The sequence below is a fragment of the Cryptomeria japonica genome, chromosome 5 (assembly GCF_030272615.1).
Source record: "Cryptomeria japonica chromosome 5, Sugi_1.0, whole genome shotgun sequence".
Taxonomy (NCBI): Eukaryota; Viridiplantae; Streptophyta; class Pinopsida; order Cupressales; family Cupressaceae; genus Cryptomeria; species Cryptomeria japonica.
Window position 1 is genome coordinate 545,334,528 of NC_081409.1, and position 11,392 is coordinate 545,345,919.

Sequence of the window (11,392 nt, forward strand, 5' to 3'; positions counted from 1 at the left end):
GTGGAATGGAAAGTGCTTGAGTTTGGTTGGATCAAGATCAATTTTGACGAGGCATCACAAGTAGATCATGGCTCCTTTGGGGCTGATTGTGTCGCTCGTGAATGGTGGGGTCATGTACTAGCATGGTATAAGTAGTTGCTCAGTTCAGTTACTAACAATGTGGTGGAGGCTAGTGTGGCCCTCCTTGCGGTTAACTTAGCAAAAAAACTTTCAACCCCATCGTGGAAAGTGAATCTTGGGTTATCACTAATGTGATTATTAAGGGTGGATTAGACAATTAAAATATTGACAAGCTGGTGAAGGCAATTCAAGAACTTTTATTTTCTTTGAAGGAGTTCAAAATCTTGGGTAACGTGGAGGTAGATGTACTCTCAAAGAAGGTGGTGGAGTTAAATGTGGAGATTGAAGAGAATATTAGGAAGCATTCCCAAGATGACAGAGTGGATGTTGGGATGGATTCGTTGTATGGTACACAATTAATATCGTTGAGAATTTATGATTCAAAGTGGGTTGTCGTCATTTTATGCTTTGTGCAACATGTGGATTTATGTTAGGTGGTGGGATTTGTAGTGTTAGTTTGGCGTGCTGGTGAAAATTGTGGTGTACTCTAGGTTCTGCGTGTTTGTCGAGGGATGTGGAGTTAGTGGTAAGAAAAATGAAGGCCAATTTGATCATGTAGACTCTTAAGCCCATGGTGGCCTTTTAGAGCAAGGTGACAACAGACTAGTTGAAGAGGGTTTCAAATTTAAATATGATGAATTCATGCATTGGGTGTTTATGATGCTTGGGGAGTCTTTTTTTAATGTGGTTCATTAGTATCAGACTATTATAGATATTGTTTCTATGAACTCACTACATGGTTCTTAGAACTTTGTTCAAAGGATGATGTCTTTTGGTTGGTTTTTCTATGCCTCGTGGAGGAATGGTGTTTGGGATTAGTAATGTTTTTGAGCTTTCTTAGCCTGGTGAAGGTATCACGGCTCTTGTGGGTGATTGGATACATGTTGGGGAGGCTATTCCCCCTTTGTGCCCCTTCTTCTTATGGGGAGTAGACTAGGAAAAGGAGGTCTGTAGAGCAGCGACCCAAAGTAGGAAAGGGGAGATCAATAACTTTGTACATATGGTGGATAATCACGTGCATCGAGAAGAATTGGAGGTGGATTCACAAGGTGCATCGGGTTCACAAGAGGTTTCAAGGAGGAAGTGTGGTCACCCATTGGGCTTAAAGTGTGCTAAGCAATTGAAGGTGGCAGAGGGAGTAGGTGTGTCTTCTAGTGGAGGGGTTAGGGTGAGGGCTTCCTCTTCATCAGGTTGAGATACTCGAGTCTACCTCAACTCTCGTTGGTTTTGGTATGATTGTTGTGAGTTGGTGTAGTGTTTTTTGGCCTTTGTGTCTCATGGGCGTCTCTTCACTTTGTAATGGTCGGAATTCAAGAGGCTTACATGGCTTATTTTCTATTTTTTTGGGGGGATTGGGATAGAGATATTGTTTGTAATTTCCTCTACAAGTGGTTTTTTGGTTAGGGATCATTTATAGAGCTATGGTCTAGTTGGTAGTTTCAATGATCTTTTTTGTAATTATGATACTTTATATTATTGATAAAATTAACCTTTACCTATAAAAAAAAAGACTGACCACCTTGAACTAGAAATAACATTTTCACCCAACCAGACCTTAATGCTCGCTAGAGGATGTGGTTATAATGCCTTAAAGTGAATATGGTTTTGGTATTTAGTACATTAAGGGTGAGGAGAATATAGTAGTGAATGCCCTTAGTAGAAGAAGGCACCTTGCAGCCATGACCACTACTAGGTCAACCTGGAGATAGCAAGTGTTTTTAGAACCTTTAGTATAATGAGCACTATAGTAGAGTGAAACATGCATTAAAACAAAATCCCACTAATCAATGATTTAATGAATATGTTTTTGAGGCAAATGAAATTATGAGATACTAGGATAGGATGTATATTACAAACCAAGGGAGTTTGTGAAAGATGATTCTAGAGGAAGTCCACAATGCATTATATTTGGGACACCTCGGTGTGACCAAGATGGTAGAAGAATTGAAAACCCTATACTTTTGGCCCAAACATAAGAAAGGCATGACCAAATATGTGGCTTAATGCTTGGAGTGCTAGTGAGTTAAGGTTGAGCATGTACATCGAACATGACTCTTATACCATCATGATGTACCCAAATATAAGTGGTAGGTGATTAGCATTGGATTTTATCCAAGGCTTCCCAATGTCTAGAAAGAAGCACGATGTCATCCTAGTGGTAGTAGACAAGTTAACCAAGGATGGCACATTTTATTCTGATAAATCTTAAGGATGGATATTTGGCTATAGATAACAAGTTCGTTTAGGATATCTTTCACCTTCACGGGGTTTTGAAGACAATCATATCAGATTGGGACACCTATTTTACCTCGAGGTTTTGGACCACACTAAATGTATCTTTAAGTATCGAGTTGAATTTTAATTCCACATACCACCCTAAGACAAATGGACAAGCGAAAAGGGTGAATCAGGTAGTAGAAGAACTCCTAAGGATGTATATATGGGCCAATAGTATAAACGGGAGGATTACCTACCCTTGGTTGAATTTGATTACAACAACTCCTACCATGCATTTTTAGGGACACCTTTTGAGGCCTTGTATGGATGTAAATATCATGCACCTCTCAATTAGGATAGGGTGGAGGACATAATTGTGATAGGCCTCAACATGCTTAAGGAAATGAAAGACCAAATAAGGGTTATCAAGGAGAGACTAAAATATGTAGCTAATAAACAAAAGAGTTATGTAGGTCTAGGTATAGGACCTTTAGGCAATCTTTAATTGGAGATGAGACCTTTTTGAGGTTCAAGCTGCATAAGAGTTATATAACATTCGACAAGGCATCCAAGCTTGCCCCTAGATATGTGGGTTCATTTGATGTTCTAGAAGGGATCAACCCCATTGCTTACATACTTGCCTAACCTCCAACTCTTGCCCAAATTCACAATATTTTTTATGTATCATTACTTAAGCCATGTCATCATGATGCCTCACATATGCTTGATTGGTGTGCCTCATAGGTTTAGGATACATGGGTGGTACTAATGGAACCCCTTTGCAAATTGGTCAACGTAGCCTCAAGTTGTGCAATAGAGATAGTGCTACTTGGGAGGATGAAAAGGAGATAAACACATCTTTTCCCCATTTGAGGAGCTATATACTTGGACATTGATGTTTGGAGTGACATTTTATTTTCTTAGTGATGATTAGAGTAGTAGTGTGAAACTTTAGGTCGTGAGTGTGTGTAATAAGACATTGAGACAATGCCTCTTCCTAGTGGAGAAGGATGTCATGCCCCATTATTTTTCTTATTTTAATAATGCATAAAAACTAGATTTAGATATTTGATTAGTTAATTTTAATTTATGTTGAATGGATTAAGTTAATTAGAATTTAATGGTATGCTTAGTTTATAATTGATTAAGTAAGATTTAAATGATGAACATGCAAAGTTATATGAGAAATTGATGAAGATTTAGACTAGATAAGTATGATGATAATGATTTTTGGGTTAACCTATTAATATGTGAATGCGTTTAAGTGGATGCAAGAATAGTCAAATATAGGAACATGGTCAAGGAGAGGGGTCCTAGCCATTTGGGTGAAAATGTCCATGATGGGAACTATATCATACACCATGAAATAAGATAAGATCACGTGACAACTAACTAATCTTATAGAATGACACCTAGGACCTAAGTAAACTTAGTTCATGTGAATAAGTCCCCAGCTAGGAATTAGTGAAAACACTAGGTACGAGACTTTGTAAGGTTCATAAACTTATTCACACAACATTGAGCCACTAATATATTAAATTCTTCCAAGTGGTCTACAATTCATCCATCCTTTTCCATTTTCAAGGAATATAATTTCTTCCTCAATAAAATCTTATTCACTAATTATTTGGCTTGATACATCTCACCAAGTTTCTTTCATAATTTCTTTGGAGATGACTCTTCATGGATATTGATCAAAATAGAATCTATTGAGCACAATCCGATTAGACCCTTGGCTTTACAATCCATAACATCATATTGAGCAACCAAAGCGGGATCTATAGACTCAAATAATTCTCATCAACACCATACTGAATGACTTCTTCTAAGTACAATAGATTAATGTAGAAATATCATGCATAAAAATGAACAGACCAGTGGATCCCTTATCAAGTAACATATTGTCTTATAGGGTTTCATTTAATTATCAACTAGGGATGTATCTTCGTGGAGGATGCTAGCACTACATGTGAAGGTAAAGCTTCTCTAGGTTATTCTATCAGTTGTGTACATGAAATTAATTGAAAGTTACAAACTAAATTAAAATAATAATAGTGTTAAAAGAAAATCTAACTACACAACAGAGGCTATGGGTGACTATTTATACTAAAATTTAATTATACAACAACTTATTGTACTAAACTTATTTTATCAGTTATTAACAACTAATTATATCAATCAACATTAAAGAATTTAACTCAATAATTATTCTACCATTTTAATTAATAATATAATTTATTATAACAACAATAATCTACACTTCAAAGAGAGTTATAACACCTCAAGTAGCCTTTACTCGAGTGTTGTAACTTCAACTATTAGTACTCAATCTTTAACTTCAAATTTCATCATCAACATTCCACTATTGATTAATATATTCTTGATAACCATCCAACTTTGACATGATTTAGGATTTATACATGAAGCCTGAGAATTGGATCACTTTAGGTCTCTAAACAAATATCCTAACAACTGTCAACTCTTCATTACAATGAGGAGATGACTTATTCTAGTTCATAATTGATAATAAAGAACTAAAAAAAAGGAGTTGAGGGTGTCATAGTCCTAGTTGAACACATACAACATCAAGAGACAATTTAAAATAGAAAGTGTGCAAGAACAAGACAACATCATTGCGAACCATATTCTTGCTTTCCCACAAATGCCTCCTTGTTCTATGACTACATTTATTCTTCATTAAGAACATTAACAAAAAGTAGCAACAACTGTTTGACATCCTCTACAACTGCACCATGATAATTAGTGCCATGATCATTTCTTTGTGAGATGCAAGGGATAGACACATTGTGCTTATCATGCAATCACCCTTCGACTCTGGGTTAGAAATCAAGCTCTGTTGTTGCATGTTAGTTCCCCAAAAGGAATTCATTCACAATAACTAACATTACTATAAAAAACCACATCATTCCATACACACACACACACACACATACATGTATACAGATACAGAGATAGATAGATAGATAGATAGCTGATAAAAATTCAGGTATTGTTTTAAGAGAAAATGAAATGTCATGGAAAGTATGAGATGAAACAAATAAAATAGGATAAAAAAGGTCAATCCTAAGGTTCGTCACATCCCAAAAATATCAATCTATTAACAAATCCCCCATCTTCAACTTCCACATCTCAAAATTGTTACCAAAAAATTTATCCACCTTTGTTCTCCCTAATGAAGTTTCTCTCTAAAAAATCCAACCATAAGATCACAAACTATCTTCTACATAAACTCCCATTCAAATATGGATTAGTTTAAAAAACCCATCAACCACAATTGAAACCAAAGGTGATTAAGCTTTAATACCACTTATAAGAAAGTTAAGGTGGTGGAACAACTTCCTACACTAATCTTGAGAGTAGGGTAATACAATTTTTTTTAAATATTTATGATAGTTATTGAAATGATAAATAAATATCATGCATATCACAACACAATGATTTATGTGGGGAAAATCCTTTAGAGAGAAAAACTCCACACTTCAAAGGATGCACAATCTATTCTTCTAAAATCAAAGAGATTATGATATATTTGCAAAGCAATCTTCTCACAAGAGTATCAACAATCAAAGATCCAATCATAACTCAACATTTATAAGACTCTTCAACACAACGTCCATCTCATGCACCTAATACATAGGAGATACAATACATGAAATTGTCAAACCATATTGCAAAACCATGAGCTGAAACCACCCAAAAAGTTGGCGCTCAACTTATCTCTATTCCAATATACCTTATAATGTTAAAACACACACCTACATATGTAACTCCCCCTTACATCTCAATTATGCTTCCAACATGTTTTTAAATCTCCTATTTTAGGACACCCAACTTTCAGAGGCCATAACTTCTAATAATGGAGTTCAATTCACAAATTGTTTGAATTGCTAAAAAGTTCAAGAAGTGCTCTATCAAGCTACAGTTTGCTACGCTCACTTTGACCACATCCAAGCCCAAAGAATACCTTTAAGGCCTTCAAATTAAACTTTGAAACTTAACAAAAAAACTTTAACGTCTTAAAAATAAATATGATTTTGTAACAAAAATTTACTAGCATGCTTATTTAGCCAATCTGTAGCTTTGGGTAAAATTTTGGACCAAACTGTGCTCAAATATAAACTTATTATAAATAATAACCTTATGTAATTGCAAGGTTGAGACACTATTTTCCTAACAATACATTAACATGGACAAACTATTCATGGGGTGACCACTAAAAGCATTGATTGGCCATCATTGACTTCTATATTAGGTTGAAAAGCATTATGATTATTTGTATTAATAGACCCCTTTTAAATGAGAACTATAAACTCATTGTCCAATTATACTCTAGGTAAGAAATGGAATCCCAAATTAATAATAAAATATATTCAAGAAGAAAATAGGCTTCAAAACTACTAAAATCAATCTAAAAAAATCTAATATTAATTAATTTTCTTAAAAAAATTGCTTGATGCCATCTAAAGCAACGATTCCTCCCATCTCTTCAAGGTATAATCCTAGCCAAAAAAGGAATTGTCCCTATCTATGGATAGAAGGGGACTCAAATAATATAATAAAGTGCCTCAATGGGACTTCAAAACCTTCATGGTCAATTCACAACATAATCACTTCTAATATTGACATTATTAGAACCTTTAAAAAATGCCATATCTCCCATATCTATCGGGAGGCCAACTATTCTGCTGATTGGGCTGCCAATGTGGCGGTTAAAAATGAGACAATTACCACGTGGATGCGTGAGAGCGGACTCCCCGAAGATGTCAGACAAATCATAAGTGATGAGCGATATAGAAGTACCCCAAAGACTCTTGATTGATAGGGTAATAATGAAAAGTACTGATGTGAGCACTTCGAGTTATTTCTATAATGATAAAATCACTCATTATAACATCAATGCCATCAACTCCCATGCTTGTTGGGTAATTGTTCTAGCTCCGAAAAGCTCTTTGTTTAACCAGCTCTGCAAGTTTCAAAATTTGGCTGTGAGAAGCGACATCATGGGCGGAAATAGGAGACGATATGAGCCAAGTAGCTGTAAAGAATGGAAACAAAAGAAAGAGGTGTGGGGTATTTTGCAGAAGGGCGGTCTCTCGAACTTCATAGAGAGACTCCACGACCGTGATGGAATGGTAACTAGCCTTTTATGCAAAAACTGGAAGAAGGGCATGTTAAAAATGGGTGACCAAATGGTGGAAATTGATGAAGATTTAATTGCTAAAGCTACGGGTCTCAACAGGGAAGGCTGCAACTTCTACAGAGACAGGAAGGTCAGCAGGGAAGCCATTGAAAGGTACCCGGTTACTGAGAAAGAGAAAAAATGACTAGTAAAGTTGAGCAAAACCTACTACCCGCCTAGGGCTTTTGCCAAACCCTGGTAGGAAATTCTCTTTGTTTTAATGCGGTATATTACTCTAGATGGTAGGTTTATGAAAGTCTATGGGTATCATTTTGTTCTGTTAAACCACTTTAGGCATAATGATAAGGTGAATTTTCCTTATTTCTTGCTTTGCTCAATGAATGCTTCCCTTAAAGCCTACAAAGAGAATCCTCTGGGAGATACTACAATGCACCAAGGCCTAATGGTCCTAATTTATGACCATTTAAAGGCTAGTCAAATTAACCGGATGCAGCCCTTTGTGGACTCTGAGGAAGATATGTCTGATTCTGCTTTTTCGGAGGAGGAGGAATCTGACAATGATTCCTCGTCTGATACTGAGGATAGCTCTGATGATTCAGAGTATGAGAGTAGTAAGAAGAGGAAAACAAGACCCTCATCTTCCAAGGACAAAAAACTTCAAATCAAACCCTTGATCAACATCTCTTCGGAAGAAGAGGATTCAGATTATTCTGAGGAGAAGAAGAACCCTAAAGGGTTGCTAAAGAAGAAAATTAAAAACCAAGCCCAGACCCGGAAAAAGCATAAGAAAAAAGAGGAGATTGGCAAGGAACTAGAAGCTGACAAGCAAGCTAGGACCCTGGAAGCCGAGCATAGCCTGGAAAAGGAGACAATGGAAGAGACTCTCAGGGCTGCCGACACTATCTCCGCCCTCCATATCCCTAAAGATGAATAGGTAACCCCTGGAAAAGTGACTCCCCCCTATGGCCCTCCTCCCAAGGGCTTGCATGGTTTTATGAAAACTATGGAATGGCTCATTGATGGTTATAAGAAAGCTATGGATGAGTATTAAAAACTATGCAACAGAGTCCTGATTCTGGAGACCATTAATATAGGGGAGGGGAATACAATGGCTGACTATATTGAGGATCTGAAAAACACTATTGCTAAAGCAGAAGACATCAGAGATGCTTTCAACCCCAGGTTTGAGAAGATTGAAAAGGAGATGCTGGATAGAAAAAACCTTGCGGAAACTAGTGAAAAAACACTCTCGGATACTATCACTAAAGTGGAAAAAATTGAGGAGTGCCTTAAGAATATTGTGGAGCAGAGCCTTAGTATTCTGAAAATATCGGCCAATAATACTCATACCCTCATCAATAAGCTTGATGATGACAAGGAAATCCAGGAAATTGACTTGGACGCTAAAGGTATAGGGGAAGCTCAAGGTCCCAGAACCCGCACTAGAGGCAAGACGAAGGAAAAGAAAATGAACAAGGATCTGGAAGAGCTAAAAGCTGTCGGGGCTACCTATGATGAGTTGGTGATAAAGGCAGAGGACCTGCTAAAGAAAATTGCTGAGTAGCATCTCCCCGGTTTCTTTGCTGTGTTTTGTTGTTTTGTTGTTTTGTTGCTTTGCTGTTCTTTCTATTCGCTGGTCTTCTGGCCAGTCGTTATGTATGCAGACTTTTAATCCTTTTGCTGCTCTTTCTCTTTCTATGATGTAAAGGTTTCGGGTCCTTAAAACCCATTTTTTAATCAATCAGAACGATTCCTCCCATTATCTACTATTCTACATATTTTCCCTTTCTTAATAATTCTTTTGCTTTCTCTCATATGGACCATTATTCAAATACCTCAATTGCCCACTTAAGCAAATGTTGGAAAATTAAGCAAACATGAACTTAAAATTTTAGTATCATAAATTGTAACCCTTTACAATTTCACAATCCTTTTTTGGGCCCCGACTTTAGTGGCCCTCTCATAGCTCAATTTAAGCCTATTTTTGGCCCTAGCATGTCCAAATTGTCATCATATGCTCATTTGATGACTAGATCCTATGTTTTGGGACCTTCCACTTTGCAACCATCCTTCTTTGCTCCTTTTTTGGGTGGACTAGGGAACCTAACGCCATAGTCCTAGTGGACTAGGGCATCTAGCACCATAGTCCCTCCAAAAATGACCCAAAATTAAATGCATATGAGTGTTAGTTCCTACTATTTGTGATCTAATCCTGATATTTTGACATGACCGTTGGAAGTCAACCTAAAGTAGGGAATACATTGTGAACCCTATATAAGGCATCATTTATAATTCATTTGAACATAATCACACATCAAGTGAGTATTATTGAGCGACTATCTTCATATTCAAGCATTATGGAGAAGCAAGCTACAACCACCTACATGAAAGTGTGTTTTCATGATTGATCTTGTTATGTCTTGTAATGACATGCCATTTTATTACATCAACCCTTGAGGGACTCATCAAAAGTGCACTGCATCACCACCATTATCAAGCCTAAGCTAATATTATTTCAATTCAACATTTCATTTTAGATTTAGCCTCTATCGTAGTAGGGGTAAGCTCTCTTTTCTCCTTCATCATAGTTATAGTGGAGGTGGAAATATCGACACAGGGTTTGACTTAGGAAAACCCCTATACAACACAACACTTCCCTTCTTCTCTATGTGCAAGTTACAAATCCAACAATTGCTCAATGCACATTAAGACATATAATTTTAGACTTTGAATAGGTAGAAACCTCAGGACTATGCCATTTTGCACACCTTACCATCACTTTTTGGCTAAATTTTGGAGGGAATGATCTATATAGATTCCTAATCCAAAATTTGAAGTTTTAGTTGATGGAAGCATCTCTAGGTCCAAGGCACCTAGAACACTTGACCAACACTTTTAGCTCCATATTTCAGTAACAAGTTCTCCTATGCATCACATTTATAGGTATGTGCCTCTATGTTAACTTTTTGTTTTATTTCTATCTATTTGTGCCGAATCTTGTCAATTTCCTAGCATTTTACTTAGTCATTACACATTCACATCAAATCAAACAACAATAAAAACTCTTGAAAATAAGCATATACAACATCCAACTCTCCTTTATGAGTGAAGTTGAATCTTATTGATTATTCTCTCAATGAAAAGTGAAAAAAGTGATTAAATAAGTTCTTAGTTTACATTTCTAAGCTAAGACTCCTATTTCCACAATTTCAAAACTAAAGTCAATACTTAGTGGATCAAAGTCAAAGTGATAGAAAGACTCAAAATAATCAAACATATTTTTATGTCATTTAAAGTGAAGTGATAAACTTGTTTTTTTGGATAACTTTGGAGAAGCATTATCACATAGAAAAAGAAAAAATAAATTTGTGAAGAAAAAAAGCCCATTAAAATTGACTTGTTATGTTAATTCATTAATTATATAAATGTTATGTCCAAAAAAAAAAAAAGAGTGCAATAACCAAAAATATAACATGCATAACACAAACATCAAACCTATAACACCTCAAAAATATTTAGGTCACAAATATTTAAGTCACACTATCTTAAACATGTTTGTTGGTTAGTCATGGACTAATTTTAATAATAGAAATATGTATCTACTACCATTTTCATTTTACATGCATGATCATTTAGTCAAGATTCCATTCAATAATGAAAAACAATTATTTATAATTGTTAAAAAGAAATTTATTAATAAATGCTATCAACCAATTTGTTTACAAAAAGGTGCAAATATTTGTTTGCTATTTTTGTAATGTCTACTTTGAAGTGTTTTATTTGCAATTCATAGTATGTGGAGATCATTTGGAACTAATTTATTCATTACAGTATTTGTGATATAGGCAATGATTTCTGTGTTAAAAGAAATTAAAAAAAATTGCATAATTTATT